The 22,948-nt window shown below is 38.3% G+C and overlaps 1 long non-coding RNA gene across 2 annotated transcripts in view; it reads right to left on the bottom strand.

The window, feature by feature from the left end:
* Positions 1-22,948, bottom strand: part of LOC146398603 (uncharacterized) — a 264,288-nt gene that overhangs the window by 32,261 nt on the left and 209,079 nt on the right. Inside the window, exons 4-6 of one of the 2 annotated variants that reach the window (XR_014819598.1) lie at positions 15,243-15,360; positions 15,034-15,090; positions 13,474-13,626 (exon numbers count right to left, since the gene is read on the bottom strand). This is a non-coding gene — a long non-coding RNA (uncharacterized LOC146398603). The remainder of the gene's footprint in view (positions 1-13,473; positions 13,627-15,033; positions 15,091-15,242; positions 15,361-22,948) is intronic. The other variant, XR_014819597.1, reaches the window with a different exon arrangement.

The following is a 22,948-nucleotide window of genomic DNA, read 5'->3' as shown; positions in this document are numbered from 1 at the left end:
GGTCTCAAAAAATTCCACTCTCCATGACACAGTTTGTTTTAAAATACCTAAAACATCATGTACTTCAACTTTGCAATGAGGTGAGGACTTGATTATGTTTTAGTATTAGAACTGGAAACACATGGTGTCTGATTAAACACGACTTTGGTGAAATGTATTTACTCAAGAGAAATATGTGAAGAACATTTGGATCTTTAAAAAAGATTGGACTTTTCTAAGAAACTTTTCAAATCTGTAATTAACAAGCTCCATTATGAGGATTAAAAAAAGAACTAGTTGTTTAATTGATAATCATTGGATGAAATTGACATTCTTTTGCTGTTACAAATTTGGTTTTAATGACATCTGTTAGAACAGACTTGATCCCATGTTGAGACCGTATATATAATATATATCATATAATTGTATTATATATTAAAATAAACTATAATAAATTATACTATAACTATATTACAAATATCAATACATAGCATGATATGATGAAAATGAGGAAGATCATAAAATATTTTAATATATGAGGCTCAGCATCTTCCTTCTCCCTTTCGTCTTTTCTTTCTTCCAAATCTCACCATATTCTATTCTTTAGTTTTGGTTCAGAGTCCTTCTTTAGCCCTTAAGTCATTTTTAGCATACATATTCTATAATACATTTCAGATTTTTTTTTACCCAAGTTCTTAGTAGATAATTTCTGGCCCTCCACAGCAGATTACCTCCTTCTATGGTTTGTGATTTTTAACAGGCATTGCTGGTAAACTCTCGGGATTCTGTAGAGCCTGGGTTATAGTAAAGTCCCTACAGAGTGGTGATGCATTTGCTTCTATAGAGAGACCTATGGGTCTTACTAGTATGGGACTAATTTTTATAATTAATTTCCTGGTTTGGGAATTTCCACATCACACCAAAATAAAAATTTGGTCACAAAATCCAAACATGTCACAACTTGTGGTTTTCAATGCTCACGGGAGCTTTTGCTCCACCTCCAGAGCTTCCTGCAGAGTACCTAGCATTTCACCAAGCCAGTACAAAAGTCTTAATTCAAGCTACCCTTCTCAGACAAGCACAAGCGCCTTTCTCCCCAGTCCTCGTATGGATGTTAGCAATCCAGCCCCTGGGCTAAGTTGCTGTGATCAAGAGGGCTAGGTCCCAGTTTGCTGGGACATCAGTGAGCATGCTTACTCTTCTGGCTTTAATCACTGCTGCGAGCATTTGGATTTTCCTTTTCTTCTTTTCAAGTTTGGCATTTACATATTTAAATTTTTGATGTACTCTGTTAATAGGCATTTAGATTTTTATTTCTCCTAAGAGGAGGCCTGTGTTACATCAGTAGTTTATGTTGCTAAAATCAGAAGGATCTTCCCCTACCCTTTGATAATGAGGAGGACAGATTTTCATAAAAAAAAAAAAATCTGTCAAAAAGAAAAACTCCCCAGGATTTTATTCAAAGTTGTCACAAAATAAGGACTTAAACCCCTTTAAATTTTTAAGAAAATGGGAGAGTGAGAAAATCTCTTGAAGCTTTACTTAGAAGTAGTTACAGCTATATATCCAATATGTTTTCTTCCTACCAAGAAAGTAAAACTCTCGGTCCAACAGGAATGTAACAAATGTGACTCATTGCTGGTGTAATTTAGTCCAGAACAAGATTTGGACTCAAAAGGGACAGTTTCATCATTCTTATCAAGGCGTTATTTTTTTAAATTGGAGTGTAGTTGATTTACAATGATGTGTTAATTTCTGCTGTACAGCACAGTGATTCAGTTATACATATATATACATTCTTCAAGTGCCTATTGTAAATCCCTTAACCCAACAGAGACTGGAATGACAGAATGAAATGAGGTGGAGTGGTGGCAGCTGAGGGTAATTATGGGAGCAACAAAATATTACAGGGCTCTGGAATAGGATCCAGCCTTCTCCTTTTTAGAAGCTTCTAGGGAGTAGAACGCTACAACCAGTTCCCACCAAGTATGTCGGTGAAGCATCCCAAAGCCACACAAAGGCAATAGCAACAAGTCAAAGAACCAGGCAGCTAAGTGGAAGCCAGAATTGGATATGAGGCATGAGTGTCAAAACAGGGAGCAATCAGGCATCAGGAGTGCATCCAGGAGGCAAATCTGTTCTGACAGTGTATGTGGATGGTGAACAATTCCTGAAGTTCCAATTCAGTCTAACCCAATGCTTAGAATGAGAAGTATCTGATCTTTGGGAACAGCCAAACTTATTTCATCAACACAGGTGTTACGGCTTCCAAAAAAAGCCCTGGCCCCCAACATGTCCATCAGCAGGATTCCTACAATACAACAGCTAGGAAAGCACTTCTAATATTGCCTTAAAAAGTGCTTTGATCCAGCAATTTTTTTCATTAAAATTAAGAATATGACTTCTGGGAATCATACACATGTGTCTGACTTTGCTGTATGCATGAATAAAAGAATATATTTATACCAAGCTTAAAGCTAGAGGAAATCTTTTGGAGGGTAATGGCAAAAGCCTACACTTAGAGAGAGGAAATTGAGGTCCAGAATTGTGGTTTGATCAAGGGTGTACAGTTAGGCAGTAAGATAGTAAATGTGGCAGAGCATGAACCAGAATCAAGTTTTCTGACTCTCAGTTCAGTAGTCTTCCCAGAAGAGCAACACTGCCCATGCAATTTTAATATACTGGTATGAAGAGAGTTGAGTTAATCATAATCCTCAGCTGTTGGCATAATGTCATCTTTGGTCCATAAAAAACCCTTAATTATATTATTTTTGACATAATTAATTTACAATACTATATAAATTATAAGTTCCCTTTCATTCTTGACTCCCACTCCATTTCCCTTCCTCTACCCAGGAACTCATTCAAATGTGACCAATATATTATCTTTATATCTTCTTCATTTTTTTTTTTTTTTGACTGAGCCCACAGCATGTGGAAATTCCTGGGCCAGGGATCAAACCCACACCACAACAGAGACCTGAGATGCTCCAGTGCTGGATCCTTAACTCACTGCACCACAAGGGAACTCCTAGGATCTTGAATATGCAAATTTCCCTTGTACATTGTATGCATGTTTAAGTGTGTATAGATGTCTTTAATTCCCTTAAACTGTTTGGATAGAGTTCTAGTTCTTACTCATCTTCCTGAAAACTACATCTCCAAAACTGAGCATGGTGCTTCCTGTAAATCCAATTCATTGCTTCTAACCACTGCATAGCATTACATAGTAAATATCTACCATACCTTGATTATTCACTGTCCCAATCATAGAATATAGGATCTTAGAGCTGTCAATTCATTTTTCAATTAATGTCTTTTTGCCTCTGAAATTCAGTCACTACAATCTACAACATTTCTATTGTCCAATAGAGTATGTTTCTTTGTGATGTATAAGGTAGATGTTTTATGGGCTTCCTATTTGCAACTTATCAAGTCCTTTGCTTGATATGTCATTTCTTAAATATACTAACAGCTAATAACATAGAAAGAAATGTCAGTGGTTACAGTAATTTAGGCTATGTATGCATCATAGCCAAGGGGTATGGGGCATAGATTTTCTGTAAGATTAGAAATGTGCTTTGGAGTAAATTTATTTGTGTCAATTAGCACCACATTTATTGGTTCACAATAGAAAATAGCTTTATAGTGTGTGGGAATATCATTTACCAATTAAAATTCTAAAAATATAAGTCAATTATTCCCTTGATGACTTTAGTCACAAGTAAATAATGAGAAATTATTCACAGAACAATGTGTAGGAGGAAATATTCAAAGCAAACAACAAGCCAGTGATCCAGTATCCTAAAGACTGAATATTGCTCAATGCTAGCAAAGGCTCCCAGTTGATTCTATTCGTTTGGATACATCTTGAAATTTGATTATGTATTCTGTCCAATATGCAAAATACACTTTTTACTTATATTTTTAAACCGGAACCTAGGGAAGGAATGATAAGACACAAGACATGCAAGATTTTGAGATAAATGAGGACTCTGGACAAGCAAGGCAGCATGGCAAGCTAAGAATTATATCATACATATTTAAGAGCTACATTAAAATTCAGCAAGAACCCTAAGCAGTGACTGTCAGGAGAGCTGAGTTCTAAATGGAACACCTTGTTTAATTGATGTACGACTTTAGGTTAGTCATCCAACCTCTCAAGAATATTTTGTCCCACTGTTAAAAGACAGAAGGAACATGTCCCATGTCACGTAACATGTTGTGATCATAAAACCCAGTGACACTGAAGCACTTAGAGGAAAATGAGCTTCTGTATTTTAATATTTATATAGAATGACTCCTAACTGAAGCTCATGTACTGACCACCAAGAAGGAAACATGAATTATACGGAAAGTGGTGAGGCAGGTGTTTGAGAATTTTTCCCTCACAGCTATATTTCTTATTGAAGTTGAGGTGTTGCAGCTTGAAACTATTTAGGATAGAAGAGTATTTAAAAGCACACAGAAAATTATTTAACAAGCTTATTAGGTGAATCATCATCCAAGAACTGTCATTGAGAGCTTTGGAATGTAAGATGCTGTGCTCAGTCACAGCAATGTGAGACATCCCACCAAAACCTTAGTAAGAGGCAGAGTAAGCTGAGCCTGTGTCCAGACCAAAACAACAACAACAAAACCCAGTATCTCCATACCATCTACCCTTCATACTCTTCAAAACATGCACTCACACACACACCATACATAAACAAGAATTGGGAAAAAAACCAAGTTCAAGAAAGTACCTTAAAAAAAAAAAACTGAAGGAATGATGATAATAACAATAAAAATGAGGTGAGAACAGGTATAAGGCTTAGAGGACAGATCTAGGAGAGCCAATGCACATTTGAAGAGAATTTCAAAGGTAGAGTAGAAAGCAATGAACATGAAATAATACAAGAAAAAAAATCTACCAGTAAAAAGAGAGTTGAACTTGCAAAGTTAAAAGGATTTTTCTGAGCAGAATTTAAGATAGAATATGCACTTCCAGCTCTATCTCAGCAAAACTTATAAAGATTTAAGCAACAAAATGTCAATAACCACAAAAATAGGGAAGCTAAACCAACTTACCTGCAAAAATTAAATGGCAGCCCATAAAAAATAAAGGGAGAATTTCCCACCTTATGCTGGGCATATAAAAGAGCAATTTTACCATTTATAATTAGAGAAACACAAATTCAGAAAAGTTCTTCACTTTAAAAGTAATACAAAATAGAATAAAAAGAGAGTGTCTGCCTTCCAAATCACTAGAGATAAAAAGAAAAATCAGGAGTTCCCATTGTGGCTCAGTGATTAACAAACCTGATTAGTATCCATGAGGACATGGGTTGGAATCCTGGCCTTGTTCAGTGGGCTAAGGATCTGGCGTTGCCATGAGCTGTGGTATAGGTCGCAGATATGGCTCGATCCCAGGGTGCTGTGGCTGTGGCATAGGCCGGCAGCTACAGTTCCCATTAGACTCCTAGACTGGGACCTCTGTATGCCAAAGGTGCTCTCCTAAAAAGACAAAAGACAAAAAAAAAAAAAAGAAATAAAGAAAAAGCAACTGTCACCAAAGAAAGATAAAAGTAGGAAATAAAAGAAATGACAAGGAAGTGACATCAGATTGCTCCTCTTCAGCACTGGAACCTAGAAAAAAAGTGGAATAGCATGTACAATTTAAAAGAAAAGATTATAACTCAAGGTTCCTCTATCAAGCTTAGATATCATTCACCTGTTAGAATGAAAGAAAGCTAGTCACCAATAGATAAATTAGATAGATAGCATAGATGAATAGATAGATAGATAAATAGACACATACATACATATTAAGCAGACATTAGGTTCTTAATATAAAAGAATATTCAAGTATTCAAGTAGGGATGTTTCTATAAGGAGAAGGGAGCAGGAAAGAGACAAAATAGATGGCATCTTTTAAAAATGCATGTATATGACATTTATGTATTAATACAAACTATATTTTTGTACACATATATAAATTAACATACAGCATCCTCAAAGAATATTTTTCTGAAAGCCATTAGTTTCTAAAACTGTCACAAGAAATAGAAAATTTGAATAGATTAATAACCAAGAAGTTGAAAAATGTTTTAGAAGGACTACTTAGGAAGAAGCCCTCAAAACATAAAAAGGTAAGATAATAAAATTACAGAAAATAGGAGACTAGAATAGCATCCTTGTGATAGACCAAAAAAAAAAAAAACTGACAAAACAGAAAAAAAAATTAGAATTCTTCAAATTAAAAACTTCAGCTCATCAAAAGTCATTATTTATAAAATGAAAAAACAAGCTACAGTGAAGGAATAAATACAGATATCAAAGAAAGGACTTGTTCCCAGAATACACAAAAGACACCATCAAATCAATGATCATTAAAACAATACAAATAAGGGGGCAAAATTTAAAAGATGCTTCATAAAAAGGATAACTGAATCTCCAAAACGTCGATAAAAGGTGACCTGCATCATTAGTCATCAGAGAAATGCAAATTAAAACCACAATGAGATTTCACTTCACACCCACTAGAATGACAAAAAGACAGATATGACCAAGGGCTGGTGATGATGTTGTAATTGTCATTCTTAGTCACTGCTGATAGAAATGTAAAATGGTGCAGTCACTTTAGAAAACGGTTTGGTAGTTTTTAATAAAGGCACACTTTTAAACCCATAACAAGGAATTCCCGTTGTGGCGCAGTGGTTAACGGATCCGACTAGGAACCATGAGGTTGCGGGTTCGATCCCTGGCCTTGCTCAGTGGGTTAACGATCCGGCGTTGCTGTGAGCTGTGGTGTAGGTTGCAGACATGGCTCGGATCCTGCATTGCTGTGGCTCTGGCGTCGGCCTGCAGCTACAGCTCCGATTCGACCTGGGAACCTCTATATGCCATAGGAGTGGCTCAAGAAAAAGCAAAAAGACCAAAAAAATAAATAAAAAATAAAATAAACTCATAACAATACTGTTAATACATACAAGAGAAGTAAAAGTATATTTCTACAAAAAAAAAAATGGCTCAGCACAAATCTATAGAACCACTCTATTCATAATAAATAAAAAACACAAGTATCCAAATGTCCATTAACTCATGCGTGGATAAAGAAATGGTAAAATATCTATCGAATGGAATACTACTCAGTAATAAAAAGGTACAGTTTCTAATACAAGCAACAACATAAATGAGCCTCAAACCATTATATTGAGTGAAAAAAGTCAGACCAAAAATAGAGCATTATAAATAACCTCATTTATGAAGTTTAAGAATGGGCTGGCAAGTGATCAGAGGGAACTCTTTGGCTAACAGAATGTTCTCTTGTGGTGGTAATTTGTTTCAAGTCATCAAACTTTACACTTGAGATCTGTAGTTTGCTGTGTTTAAATTATACCACCAAAAAACTGAGAAAAAAAGATCACGTAAAAATATGAAGTAAAATTGGCTTATAGCATTACTGCTAGAATAAAATTTAGAGAACGTGTTGCAGCTAAGAAAATTAGATCTACAAGAATTGAAGTGTTAAAATTAGCAATAGTTTTCACTATCATTTATTAAGTCCCTTCTGTGTACCAACAGCTGCCCTATGATTTATTCCATGCGATCCCTTTTAACACTAAAAATGACAACACTATGGATTCTCTATCCCCTTCTTTCCTACAATAAGTGTGATTTTGTACAAGTCCCCAGCCCTTTTCCACAGAGTCATGTGCTTCGATCCCCTTCACTTCCACTGGGTGGTCCAAGGTTTATCTCATTCTTGCTTTCTTATTGCATCCACATTCTACCTTCTCGTAAATTAATTATCTACACTTATTTTCCTCCTAGTCGATGAACTCCTTGAATTTTGATGACCCAAAGTATAGTGCCTTTCACTTAATAAAAGCAGGAGTTCCCATAGTGCTCAGCAGAAACAAATCTGACTAGCATCCGTGAGGACACAGGTTTGATCCCTGGCCTCACTCAGTGGGTTAGGGATCTGGCATTGCCATGAGCTGTGGTGTAGGTCGCAGGCAAGGCTCGGATCTGACGTTGCCATGGCTGTGGTGTAGGCCCACGGCTACAGCTCTGATCTGACACCTAGCCTGGGAACCTTCATATGCCAACGGTGCGTCCCCCCTCCCCCCAAAAAAAAGACACTTAATAAAAGCACATGAAATGCATAAATCACATTAGAGGGATCTTGTCAGTGACTGTAGAGATTTGAAGTAATCAGCATTTTAAGGATGGCAGCATTGAAATCTGGTGGGATTGTTCTGAACATTATTCATGATGGAGCAGGGCTCCTACCCTTCTCAGCGTGGTATTTCCATAATTTTTTTTTTTTTTTTTTGTCTTTTTGCTATTTCTTGGGCCGCTCCCATGGCATATGGAGGTTCCCAGGCTAGGGGTCAAATCGGAGCTGTAGCCACAGGCCTAAGCCAGAGCCACAGCAACGCGGGATCCGAGCCGTGTCTGCAACCTACACCCACAGCTCACGGCAACGCCAGATCGTTAACCTACTGAGCAAGGGCAGGGACCGAACCTGCAACCTCATGGTTCCTAGTCGGATTCATTAACCACTGCGCCATGATGGGAACTCCCCATAATATTTTTAGAATCCCTATAGTCCTGGGCACCTGTCCTTCAATATTTAGTACTGGCTTACAACAGTTTTATGTTTCACTGTTTAACAGCTGTACCTCCAACTTCCTGGACAAGGTTGCAAGTCTGAAAGGAGAGCTTGGAATCCATGATCTCTGTCCCATCCTCCTTTTGAGAGTCTGATTCTGTTTCTAGTCAAGAACTCTGGCATGTGCATTTTCTTTTATGATGCCTACCAAGGTGCCCGGCTCAGTTAAATATTTGCCAGGCACTTGAATGTTTGACAGAGGAAGAAATGTTCACGCTGTTACATCTTGACATTTTTAATGCCAGAGAAAAGTCATTCTAGAGAGACGGAAATGACAGAAGAGAAATGAGGAGGACAATTTGGCCAAGTTGGTTCCTGGAGTCACTGTGAAGCAGAGGTAAAAAAACAAACAAACAAAAAAAAACAAGATGTATCAAGACACAAATTCATGCTTAATCCTCCAGAGTCACCCAGGAAGTAGTAGTGCTGAGTGTTAAAAAGTATTCAAAGCAGTATTACAAGGATAAATTTGACTAGAGAACATAATTTAGGTAGAACATTTGAAAATGATAGCTATTTTTTCCAGATCCCCAAGCACCAGAAAAATAGATAAAAGAAAGAGAGGTCAAAAAGCTAGGTTCCATAGGGGTGACTACCTATTTTTTGTAAATTCAGGTTTATGGAAACACAAATAAACCCAGTTGTCTGTGACTGCTTCTGAGTGGCAGAAGGAACAGAGACCATGGGGTCCACAAGCATAAACATTTACTGTCTGGCCCTTTAAGAAAAAGGTTCCCGAGCCTGGAACTACAGAGAAGTATCTGATTATTATGCGGGTGTTCCATCACCGTGAGAACATTTTCTGGAAGATATACAAGAATTACATTTCACATGATGAGAATTAATCGAAAAATTTTCACTAGCTTTGATGGACAATGCAAAGGGCGTGAAGTGAGTAGGCAAAGCCAAGCATTTATTGAATTACTCAAAATGGAAATTTTGTCTTTAAAATGCCAAGCAGCCTGTTTTTCTTCATTAGGAAACAGTCGCTGATACATGTACAGTATGGATTAATCACAGCAGCAATATTCTAATTGCAGGCTGTGAAGAGTTCTAATTGAAATAAGATTAATGAAGAGCCATGCCAGCCTCCTACAACACCACAATCTGTATGAACACTTAGCTCCTATGAGTCATTTTCCTCCCCCAAAATAACTCAGATTAAACAGCAACTTCCAAACTAAGGGCAACATTTCCGTCCAGATTTCTTTTTATGGCTTGCATCATGTTCCAGGATACAGCACACGAAGCAGGACTCATCTTCTGCCATCAGCTAATGTTGTTAAATGTCAGGCATTTAATAAAGTTAAAGGGCAAAAAAGTTTGAAAGAATTTATTCTGCCTAGCAATCAGCCCTTCGAGAAGGCTTGGGAAAACTTTCTGCTTTATTGACTGGAGCAGAATGAGAAATTTCCTTATCAGGTTCTGAAACCATAACCCAAAACAGGTAGAAATTCTAAATCTCTATGAAGGAGGTCCCCATAGTGGTATGTATGCATATTTACATTCGATTGTACTTAGGTATGTGATTAGGAATATCTTTGAAATATAATAGTAAGTGTTCATTCTCATGTATTCACCAAATGTTGAACTTGCATAATAGCAAACTGGGTTAAATTCAGGTGTTTGGAAGCCAGGGCGTGATTTCTAAAAGGAGTCGTTGATATGTCTCAGTTGCCCAAATAAGAAGTACTTTTTACCTTGACCAAGGGTATGAGGGACAACAGAACCAGGGCCTTGACAACTGTGCAAACTGGGAATATGGGTCTGTCCTTGGTAATTTTCCAGTGTCCTTTAGGAAGGAAAGACCCTCAGCCCTCCTTCTCTTTCTACCACTTGGACTTGGAGATGAAAAGATGAGGCTTGTCTTTTATTGCTTCAGTTTTCTCTTTAAGCATGTCATGAGGCAGAGGATATGGCTGGAAATCCAAGAGACCGTAACAATTTGAAAATGCCATCTTAGAGCATAAAAAAAAATCAAATTTGCCAAGAAAAAGTGGTAGGAAGTGTTGACAGTGTTGAGTCTCCTACCCTTATTAAGTTTTCACTCTAAGATAGACATTAGAGTTCTCCAGTGGAGGTATGGGTAGTTAAATACAATGGAATATTACTCAGCCATAAAAAATGAAATAATGCCATTTATGCAGGTACATGGATGCAGCAACATGGATGGACCTAGAAAATATCGTACTAAGTGAAGTTAGACAGTGAAAGACAAACATCATATGATATCACTTACATGTGGAACCTAAAATATATATATATATATACACAAATTAACTTATTTGAAGAACAGAAATAGACTCACAGACTTTGAAAAACTTACGGTTACCAAAGGGGACACATCAGGGGGTTGGAGGGATGGACTGGGGGCTTGGGACTGGCATATATACACTGAAGTATATGAAATGATTGGCCAACTGGGACCTGTGGTGTAGCATAGGGAACTCTTTCCAATATTCTGTGATAGTCTATGGGGGAAAATAATCTGAGAGAATGGATGTGTGCATATGTATGATATTTTGTTGGACAGCAGAAACTATCACAGCCTTATCAATTAAGTATACTTCAATAAAACTTAAAATAAAAACTTCTTGGTGCCCTTCTTGCTTGCAATGCATAGCATGGGGCTCATCTCTCTGTACATTGTCTTAAATTCCACAAGCAAAGGACAGATTTTAAGGAAATATGTATGGTGAACAAAACTGAGTACCCTTCTACTCTAAAAGCAAATTTAAAAGCAGAAAAAGAGAGAGGGAGAGAGCTGTTTTTAAAACCTCCAGAGCAAGGTGCCACCAGCCTAAGAAATTGTTTCCTCTGATGTCTTGGGTTTTAATGACTAGCTAGCAGCATTCAATTACAAACTGGCCATTAACAAGAAATTTAATTGCTATTAGCAGACAGGTAAACAACTCATATTGACATCACAATGTGCACTTCAGGCCATTTTAGGGTATCAAGTGAAGTGAAGATTTCTTAGAAAAATAATAATTCTGTGATGATTACCCCTCGTCTTCAAGTCGTAGAAATATAAGAATGGATGTAAACAATGGTGATGAACTATGACACCTTACTTTAAGTACATGCCAATACAGCTGCTAAACAAGACCCAAATCCCATTAGATGAGAATTAAAATCATCACCATCATTAAGGGTTTCAACAACTTAAGCCACTATTGGCAACTTGTATTTTGATCAAAGGTGATCAAGAAAGAGTGTACTTATGATTGTTATTTTATTTTACTTTTTTTTTATTTTATTTTATTTTATTTTATTTTATTTTATTTTATTTTACTTTACTTTATTTTATTTTATTTTATTTTATTTTATTTTATTTTATTTTATTTTAATGGATGCCCCTATGGCATATGGAACTTCCCAGGCTAGGGGTTGAATCAGAGCTGCACCTGTGACCTACACAGCAGTTTGAGGCAAAGCTAAACCCACTGATGGAGGCCAGGGATCAAACCAGCATCATCAGGGATACCAGTTGGGTTCTTAACCTGCTGAGCCACAACGGGAACTCCTATGATTGCTATTTTTAAATGAATATAGATATATTCATTAAACTGCATTTTTGAAATACGTATTTATTAAACCAGAAAAAAGGAAACATGAAAAATATATGGAAAAATTTGACTTTAAGATAAAAAATTCTATTTTATTTCAACACAGTTTCAAATTCTCACTTTCTTTATAAACACCTATTTTGGTTACTTTGACTGGAATGTCAAAGTTACCCTTTACCTATGTGGAATCACTCAGGTGAGTCTGCATCACTTTATGACTTATCATTATGAGCTTACACCACCCCCCCACCCCCCCACACACACACCCCTACAAAATCATCGCTATCCAGAATCTTCTCCTCTCTAGATTGGAAGAGTTATAGCTGTGAGTTTCAACTTGTAGAGAGATCTTATCCTAATAAATCATTGGAAAAACAGACAAAAAAGGGATCTACATAGCAATTCCATGTCATTGATGACCTGGAGGCAAGATACACATACGAGAAGTTCACTAGCAATTTAAGACTCCTTTGGCATTCTTCTGCAAATTGCAAATGTTCAAAATTGAGACTTAGTGAAGAGAAAAGGTACACATTAAATTCTGTTATCAATGTCATGATTAGTTTGGGAAAAGCTAAATTATTTTTAATAGACGTCTAAATTTTAAAGGGGATCTGAAAGGAACAATAAAAGTCATGTCGTCGTGCCAAAGCCATGTCAACCACACTCCTGGTAATTGTAACCTCAATACTGTAGTTCGCTGGCCCAGAGGGAGAGGAGTAGACCAGGTGACATTCGCCCAAACCTCAGTTTGGAAAAAAGTCCATGGCACCCTCACCCCTTTCCACACACTCATTACCTCTGTTCAAATAAAATAGTCCCCATGGTAATATATATACATATATATAATAAATAACCATGCTCTCTCTTCTATCCAATCTAAGCCCGTGCCACTTTGCAATTTCATGTTCTCTTGTTTTTCTTTTTTGGAGACAGAGAACAGCTGGTTGTCATCTTCCAAACCCTATAACCATCCCTCATACACTGAAGATAGTAATTAAGACATCCTCTCAGCCTTCTCTCTTGAGAAACTCAAATTTCTTTTTTAACACAGATTATCAACAAATTGCCACAGCCTTGGACACGAAAATTGTTATTGCTGAGACTTTCTCTGTCAACCTCATTTGTTTCTGCAAAGGCTTCTTTTCCAGAAAAACATGGCCTCCAGGAAGTTGAGGTCCTGCCATCTGGCTTTATCCTTTTCGCAACCTAACTTCCCACGAACACTTTGCTGCTCTCACTCAGGTAAACTTGTGTGACTCTTACCTCCCAGTCACCTTTCACTCTTTGCCTCCACCCCCTCACATTCTAAAACAAGAACATGTCAGGAACAGCAGATCCTAGGCAGCCATGACAAGCATGTGGCTCCTGTGTGACAGCCTCAGCTGTGGGAGTCTTCTCCATAGGGTCTTGTATTTCCTTCTAGACATAGCCATGTTAAAAAAAAAAAAAAAGAAAGAAAAAAAGAAAGAAAAAAGCACTCATCACATGGAGATCTGAAAGGAAAATAACAGATTTCTTCACTGTGTGATTTGAGACAAATTATTTCATCTCACAAGCTCTTTACCTATAAAATGGGACTATAATAGCTCACAGAGTTGTGTTAAGAAGTGAATGAAATCATATGTTACCCACTCACCTGGCAGACAAAACTCCTTTCTCTGACACTTGCATGACTTTTTCATGCTTAGGTGTACTGTTCTTATTTTTTTTTTAATTAATGTATAGTTGATTTACAATGCTCCTTCAATTTCGGTGGTACATCAAAGTGATCCAGTCATACATATATGTACATTCCTTTTTTTGTCTCATAACATCTTCCATTATGTTCTAATTCAAGAGAGTGGACATAGTTCCCTGGGCTGTACAGTAAGACCCCATTGCTTATCCATTTTAAATGTAAAAGTTTGCATCCACCAACGCCACACTCCCCATCCATCCCACTCCCTCCTTCTTGACAACCATATGTCTGCTCTTCATGTCTGTGATCTGTTTCTGTTTTGCAGATAGGATCATTTGTGCCATATTTTAGATTCCACATATAAGTGATATTTTTTGTCTTTCTCTTTCTGACTTAGTTATGTAGCATGCACTTTGCCACAAATGGCATTATTTTGTTCCTTTTTATGGCTAAGTAGTATTCCATTGTACACATCTGTTGATAGACATTTAAGTTGTTTCCACGTCTTGGTTATTGTGAATAGTGCTGTGATGAACATAGGGGTGCATGTATCTTTTGAATGAAAGTTTTGTCTGGATATATGCCCAGGAGTGGCATTGCTGGATCATATGGGTGTACCGTTCTTTAAGAAAATAAAATGGATTCATGAATCATTCTTGGGGGTCACACATTTGTATTTTAACAGGGGCTTCCTGGAGTTTTTTAATAAAACAACAACAACAACAAAGAGACTCAAAAGAAGCCTTCTAATTAGCAAGACAGACTTGTAAAGACAAGTTTGGAGGGAGGAAAACTCTGCAAAAAGGCAAACCAACTCACAGGTATTATGATCTCATCTTCCTCATGAGGCATAAGCATGTTTTTTAAAAGACAACTACACTCCGTCTCAATGATCCCGAGTTGCGTATAATGAGATTTCCTCCGAAATGCCAAAGCGTATATTTTACTTTGTATCATTTCACTGGTAAAAGGATAACCATATCTTGGAAAGATCTGACATGCCGATTCATCCACAATATAGATCTAGAATATTAACGTCCTAACCTTTCCCTTCAGTTTGGTTTGAATAAAGTAAGATAATTACTCAGCTTGAGGATAGACTATTTCAAGTGTGAAAAAGTTGAAAATAGGTATATTTTTCTTACGTGACCACAATTTAGCTGCTCATTTTCCTTCTCTCTCTTCTTCCAATTCTATATAGGCTGGGGGGAAAAAAAAATTAAACCGGTAGAATAAAGATCTGCACTCCATAAATATTTTAATATTTTAATAAATAATTATTTGAGAAGGGCTTGATCATCTGCTTAATGGAATTAATGGATGGCTCTTCAAATTTCATGATTTCATGATTTACCTGTTTCCTGGTGTCCAGAGATACTGATGTATGGTCTGCCCAGTAATTAATCCCTTAAATCTAGGGATTGCAGAGAAGAGGTGGGAGGGAAAGACGCTCATGTAGGAAATAGTTATTTCTGTTAGAGGAAAAAAAAGAGCAAAATTAATTTTCTAAGCAGCCAAGTTAAATGGCTCAATCAGCCACCCGACAAAACACTTCCTTACCTGATATAAGCCTCTTAAATGTCAACCAATTAAAGTCATCACTTACCTGCAAAGTTTACCTTTTCTGTGTTTAGAAGAAAGCTACCTGACCATTTATATACCTAGAAATGTGAAATGTGTGTTGTGTGTGTGTGTGTGACATATGTGTGAGATGAGGGTGAGAGGAGGCATTATACATATTTCAAGCGACTTCTGCTCTTCTCTAACTGGCGTATTAACGTGTTAGTTGGTGACTCATTTTATAAGGTGATTCATTCTCACCCACAGACGCATTTCTATTTTTGAAAAGAAATATTCCCATATTGCCAGTAGTGTTGAAACAAGTTGTGTTTGGTCTATGAATTGTTCTATCCCAAATTGGCCATGGCGAGCAACCAACCTCACAGGGCTTTCCTGCAACAAGTGAGCACTAAGGCTACACAAGTCTTGATGTGAATGAATGAACTAAGAGCACTCCCTCTAGGGATTTCAGCAGCATTTTACCAATCTCATTGGTAGCTCTTATTCCATTAAAATTGTTTTTCTTTTTTTTATGGCCATATGTGTGGCATATAGAAGTTCCTGGGCCAGAGGTTGAATTGGGAGCTGCAGCTGCAGTCCTATGTTACAGCCACAGCCATGACAACTCTGGATCCAGGCCGTAACTGCAACCTACCCTGCAGCTTGTGGCAACACCTGATCCCTGAGCGAGGCCAGGGATTGAAAGTGTATCCTCATGGAGATAATATTCGGCCTTTAACCTGATGAGCACAATAGGAACTCCCAGTTTTTTAAAGGAATTAGTTTGTTATTTGATTATTCCATTAAGATTCAATAGCATCTTGCCTTTGTAAAGGTCATGAAATTTTCCTCTAGGAAAATGTGACTCCCTTCTCTCTGGTTTTCCTTGGCATCCTCAGAACTGAGAAGAGGAAACAAACAACTGGAAGGAAGTTTAGAATTTCAGAAGGTCACTATATGTAACCAGCAAGGAAGGTAAAGAAGAGTGGCAGGCCTTTTCTGGGGCTCCTCTCGCGGCATATAGAGGTTCCCAGGCTAGAGGTTGAATCGGAGCTGTAGCCACCAGCCTACGCTAGAGCCACAGCAACGCGGGATCCGAGCCACGTCTGCAACCTACACCACAGCTCACAGCAACACTGGATCCTTAACCCACTGAGCGAGACCAGGGATCGAACCTGCAACCTCATGATTCCTAGTCGGATTCATTAACCACTGAGCCACGATGGGAACTCCTTGCCAATGTAATTTCTACCTTCATCATGCCTCTAGGTAACAACTTGACCATTTCTCTCGTTTGGTCATCTGCTTTATTAGTAGTGTCTGAAGGGTCTATTCTCTTCACCCCTGGAGCTCCCTTTCCCATTCATTTCCTCCTCAGTCTGGTTTGTACCATTGATTGGTTTTTAAATATCACTCAGAGTTAGCATTTCAAAGGTGACAGTAGGAATTAAAATTATGTCCAGGACTTTCAAAATCATCTTCTATGACTTCTTTTCTTTCTTTTTTTTTTTTTCTTTCCTTTTTTGTCTTTTTTTTTTTTAGGGCCACACCACCAGCCATATGGAAGTTCCCAGGCTAAGGGTCAAATTGGAGCTGCAGCTGCCAGCGTATGTCACACCAGATTGAGCCGCATCTGTGACCAACACCACAGCTCACGGCAACGCCAGATTCTTAACCCACTGAGCAAAGCCAGGGATCCAGGATCGAACCCACATCCTCATGGATACTAGTGGGGTTCACCACAATTGAGCCACAACAGGAACTCCTTCTATGACTTATTTTAAAAACTCATTGTTTGAATGACTTCCCTCCCTAGTCTCCTACTCTCTTGGCTTTTGCTGTCCTCAGTAAGATGTTTTTCTTCTGTTCAGCTGACTCCTCAATTTTTGCTTTTTATCCCCCCATTTTTCTTTGCAAAGTATATATAGTCATTGGGCTATTAGTAAATCACCCGTTTTATATCTTAACTGAATTTTTCAAGAATTGCACATAAATATTTGTACTTTCATTCCTTTCACAAATCATTAAAACATATTAGAACCATATTAGCCAGTAGGAAGACAAGGCACAGGTTTACTTTCCAAGAAAGTATATGAATAATTTCTACCTGTGCACATTCAAAATCTAGAACTGTTTTGCAATATAATTATCATGTATGCAAATATATGTGTGTGCATGTACAAAGAGAAGGTAAGAATACAGAGAGAGCTTTCTTAATCATTGTATACACAAGGCAGGCTACTATCTCAGTAAATTATAAATGTATCACTTATACATTCAGGTTATAAGTGAACTTGGATTCATGACTTGGTGAGACGACGAACTACTGCCATAATTCCATATGTGATAGGAAATTTCTTTTAAATAATTTTATATTCAGATAGTCTTACAAAAACACATGTATGTGGAGTCCCTGTTGTGGCTCAGCACATTAAGGACCCAACACAGTCTTTGTGAGGAGGTGGGTTCAATTCCTGGCCTTTTAAGTAGGTTAAGGATCCAGCATTGCTAGAAGTCACAGAGGCAGCTCAGATCCAGTATGGCGGTGGCTGTGGTGTAGGCCTCAGCTGCAACTCCAATTTGGCCCCTAGCCTGGGAACTTCTATATGCTGCAGGTGCAGCTGTAAAAAAAAAAATAAATAAATACATGAATGCATAAATATAAGAAGTAAATGACTGCCTATGAATGAAGCTGTCATGACCTTATTATTATAGCCTACAGGCAAAGATATCATTCCATGAACCTGTGTCCAATTCAACACAGCCCTTTCAAATTCACACTCGTGAATTTTTCTGAGCAACATTTCTCACAAAAGGCTTTCACTTCTGCAAGAGTTAAACCAACCAAAATGCTAAACTTGGAAGAGAATGGTGTAGCGTTACAAAGATAAAGGGATAATTAGGTATAATATTCAGGAATACTTAGAACTGTTTACTTCTTGCAGGCAATGGTTTTTCCAAATAAAAGCTCAGGGTGAATTAATTGTTGTAAAATAAATACACAATCAAGAAAATAACATTTTATAATTCTGAAACAAGCACATAATAGAAAGCATTTCAAAGAGGCCTAATCCAGAGGACCTGGCAATGGGAAGTAGATTTGTGAATTAGCAAACGTTATGATCTGGCACTCCACATCTCCGGCTCCCAGTGTTTGAATGCACACTATAGAAAGAGTGAAAAGCACACAGGAAATTAAATAGATGCGATGTATGAAAAATTAAGCAGGTGGAGGAACGGAGAAGGGGAATGAGTGAACTAGTCTAGAGGGAAATAGGAAAGCAGAAAAAGTGGAGATGGAAGAGGGGGAAATGAAAAATATTGGGCTCCTCGGAAAATCTACTCATCTTCTTTGTTCAACATCTTCTATTGATCACCATCAGTGTTGGCAAGTAGCTTGAAGCTGTGATCCTGAATTGATATTTAATTAAAATCCAGTTCTATTTTAATAATATGGTAAACACCTCACAATTCTGTATGTAAATAACATCAGCAGATGAAGGATAAAAGAAGAATCAAAACTAAGTGCTAGGAAGTTTACAAAGAAGGCAAAGAGCGAGTCATGCAGAGAAAAACAATAATTAAACTCTGCTTCCAATTTCTTGTTATTGTGGCTTTTATTAAGATTCTGCTTTGGTCCAAAAGTCATTTTCTTTCTGTCTTATTTGTCTTGCCAAGGAGGAAAAGAAGCACAGACTGCATATTATCCCTCTTATCCATAAACTCAGAGTCAGGTTCTGCCTTCAACACCTCCATCTCAACTTTCCATGGACTGAGTTATCTTTTTTCTTTGTTTGGCCATGCCTGTGGCATGTGAAATTTCCCTGGCCAGGGATCGAACCCACACCCAGGCAGAGACCCGAGCCACACTGTACTAACAATGCCAGGTCCTTAACCCACTCTGCTGCAAGGGAACTCCTAGGTTATCTTCTTGATCATCACCTTTAATTTCCTCTGAGTAAAATTATTTCCCCAAAATGTTACCCTTTGTTCCACCAAAATACAAACTAATGGAAGGTATTTGTGTGTTTATCTAGGGAATGATTTGACATTTGAGATGGGTTCCGCTCATCAACCCAGTCAAATTTTGTGAAAACTATTTAGATTTACAAGATGGTAAACAGATGGTACTTCATGGGAGGCATGGCCATGGATATATGTTCATATTCTTATAGATATTCTTATAGATATTCTTCTAACAATAGGGTTAGGTCCCAATAACCATAACCATATTAAGTGAAAATATTGTAAGTCAAAAAATACATTTAAGAAATCTAGCCTGGGAGTTCCCATTGTGGCTCAGCAGTAATAAACCCAATTAGGATCCATGAGGGTGTAGGCTGGATCCCTGTCCTCTCTCATTGGCTTAAGGATCCCGAGTTGCTGTGGCTGTGGTGTAGGCTGGCAGCTACAGATCCGATTTCACCCCTAGCCTGGGAACTTCCATATGCTGTGGGTGAAGACCTATGAAGACAAAAAAAAAAAAAAAAGGAAGAAATCTAACCTGAATTTTCCTCTGTGGTGCAGCGGATTAAGGATCTGGCATTGCCACAACTGTGGCATAAGTAGCAGTTTTGACCCCTGGTTTGGGAACCAAAAAAAGAAAAAGAAAAGAAAAGAAATCTAACCTACAGAACATCATAGCCCAGCCTACCTTAAATACACTCAGGAGCTAGGACAAAATCAAAAGTTAAAATTCAGAACGTGGTTTCTACTTGCCTGTGTGGCTTTCACACCATGATAAAGCCAAAAAAAAAAAAAAAAAAACCCATAAATTAGGGACTTTATATATTTGTGTATATGTACATGTACAAGATGAGAAAACGCTTCTGAGATTTCTTTGTAATTTGGAAAGTGCTTTCCAAATTCAAAGTAATTTTAAGTTACAACGGTTAGTCAGTGTCATGGATCTTTGTTCTTTACCAGTAAGTTGTCTACAGTATGCTTCCTTAGTGGCCTGAACTAGTTAACACCTATAAGACTAGTTTAGGCTCTCCAGGTAGGGAAGGGCTTAATTCCTTTGGGGTGCCATAACAAAAGTATCATCTACTGTCTGGCTTAAACAACAAACATTTATTTCTCAAAGTTCTGGAAACTGAAAAGTCAACGATCAGGCTAATCCCATGTCTGGTGAGGGTCCGAATCCTGAGGCCCGTATTTTCACTGGGTCCCCACATGGTAGAAGAAACAAAGGTCCCTCACAGGCCTTTTTCATAAAGACACTAATTCCATTTATGAGGATTAAGCCCTGAGGACAATTACCCCACCCCAAGGGTCCCACATCCAAACACCAGCCCTTCAGGTGTTAGGGGCCACCAAATGAATTTGGGGAGGCAGTTAAGATGAATTGGGGAGGCAGCAGGTTAAGAACCTGACTAATATCCATGAGGATGTGAGTTCGATCCCTGGCCTTCCTCAGCTGGTTAAGGAACTGGTGTAGCCATGAACCATGTAGGTCGCAGACTCATCTTGGATCCCGCGTTGCTGTGGCTGTGGTGTAGACCGCAGCTGCAGCTCCGATGTGACCCCTAGCCTGGGAACTTCCATATGCCAGAGGTGTGGACCTAAAAAAATAAATAAATAAATTTGGGGAGACAAGTAACCAATGCATAGTAGGAAGACTATGTAAATGCCACATTTGTTCCTTTCTTTCCCAAGAACTGGAAGAAGGTCTAATCTCATGAAATAGAATCATTGAAAACTTCTACCTCGGAGTTCCCTTCATGGTGCAGTGGAAACAAATCCGACTAGGAACCATGAGCTTGCAGGTTCAATCCCTGGCCTTGCTTGGTGGGTTAAGGATCTGGCATTGCTGTGGCTGTAGCACAGGCTGGCAGCTGTGGCTCTGATGAGACCCCTAGCCTGGAAACCTCCTTATGCCACAGGTGCAGCCCTGAAAAGCAAAGAAAAAAACAAAGAAAAATTCTACCTAATTTCCCCTTCCCATCGATCCATGGTGTCTCAGTTCCAGAGGGAGAAATGGTGAGCAAATGGAAATACCAAATGGATAACCTCCTATAGAATTAGGGTTCAAAAGACAGGTGAACATGCCTCTGATTTAGGTTAATAAAGGAGATAAAATGCAAGTTTCTTTTTAAAAAACTTATTAAAGTACAGTTGATTTAATTCAATTTCTGCTGTATAACAAAGTTGCACAGTCATACAGATACATACATATTTCTTTTCTCATGTCATCATCCATCTTGTTCTATCACAAAAGATTAAATATAGTTCCCTGTGCTATACAGTAGGAACAAGTTTCTGGAGAGAGCACAGCCAATCCATTTCATTGCACATGTCATGCCTCACCTGAGCTTCCCATCAGGAAGAGAAAAAAACCCCACAGGAGCTTCAATTGGGCTTGCAGGTGTGGGGGAAGCAGCTCTCCTCCCCCACCTGAGACTTCCATCTCTTCCAGGAGCACAGGGGTCTAGTACGCTTGTGTGCATCATTATTCTGTCCCCAAATAAACAAATCTTAGAAACCTAACACTGGTCCAGGGGATTATCAGGATGAGAGGAATTGCCTCGATCCACTGCACACATCACACAGAGGTGCATAGGAAGTGCCTGCACTGTTGTAGCAACAGGAAAATCTCACTGTGCTTATTCTATCCTTGAAGTAGCCCCAAATTCAGAAAGAACACTGAAGGGGCCAAAAGGGAGATTTTCTTTTCTCCAAGACTAGCTAAGAAGGAAAGTGAAGTCAAGCCTAGGACAGCTCGGCCGTGATGCACCCTCTAATGATTCGAATGGAAAGACATGCCCCCATGCCAGGAACATAAAACAGACGGAATTCATTCAGAGATTTGAGAAAAGGATGTGATTTGGCTAAATATTGCTTCTGCCTTTCTCTCCTTCCAACCCACTTTAATTCAAGCAGCTCACATCTGGTGTTTCATGTGAAGTCAAGGGGAAAACCTCAGTGATGCTGAGCAGCTTTAGGTTGGGAATTTGGCCCATGCGTTTGTGGAGGTAGAGAGAAATCACAGAGCCGACCCCCTCGCCAATCTCCAGGTTTCAGAGCCCAAGATTCGTCCACACACCTTCATTTCAGTTAGAAGGAATAAATGAAGGAGAGGTAAGATAGTTAAGATAGGGTCAACCAGAGGTAAAAAGCATATGGACCCACTCTCAACCATCTGCGGGACACAATTTTCCTGGCAAAACCTTGACCTCCTATTGTGAGTGTTTTCTAATTCAAACTATGTAAACTCCTCCACTTGGAAGAAGGATTTTCTCAGCATTAAAAAAATTGCAATGACTTCATTGCTCTGCTGTGATATCTAGTTCATCTATAAATCGAAAATTAGGATGCTACATTCTATATTCTTTTAGTGTCCCTTATTTTTGAACTCAAAGATATTACTTTGTAAAAAAAAAAAGTGAGTTTTTTAATTTTTCTTTTTATGGCCTCAACTGCAGCCTATGGAAGTTCCCAGGCTAGGGGTTGAATCGGAGCTGCAACTGAGATCTACACATCAGCCACAGCATCACAGAT

The sequence above is a fragment of the Sus scrofa genome, chromosome 11 (assembly GCF_054392235.1).
Source record: "Sus scrofa isolate SSC_HxYL_T2T_F1_AM1 chromosome 11, Sscrofa_HxYL_maternal_Yorkshire_Landrace_v2.0, whole genome shotgun sequence".
In the NCBI taxonomy this organism is placed as follows: Eukaryota; Metazoa; Chordata; class Mammalia; order Artiodactyla; family Suidae; genus Sus; species Sus scrofa.
This window is presented reverse-complemented; position numbering and strand designations above follow the sequence as displayed.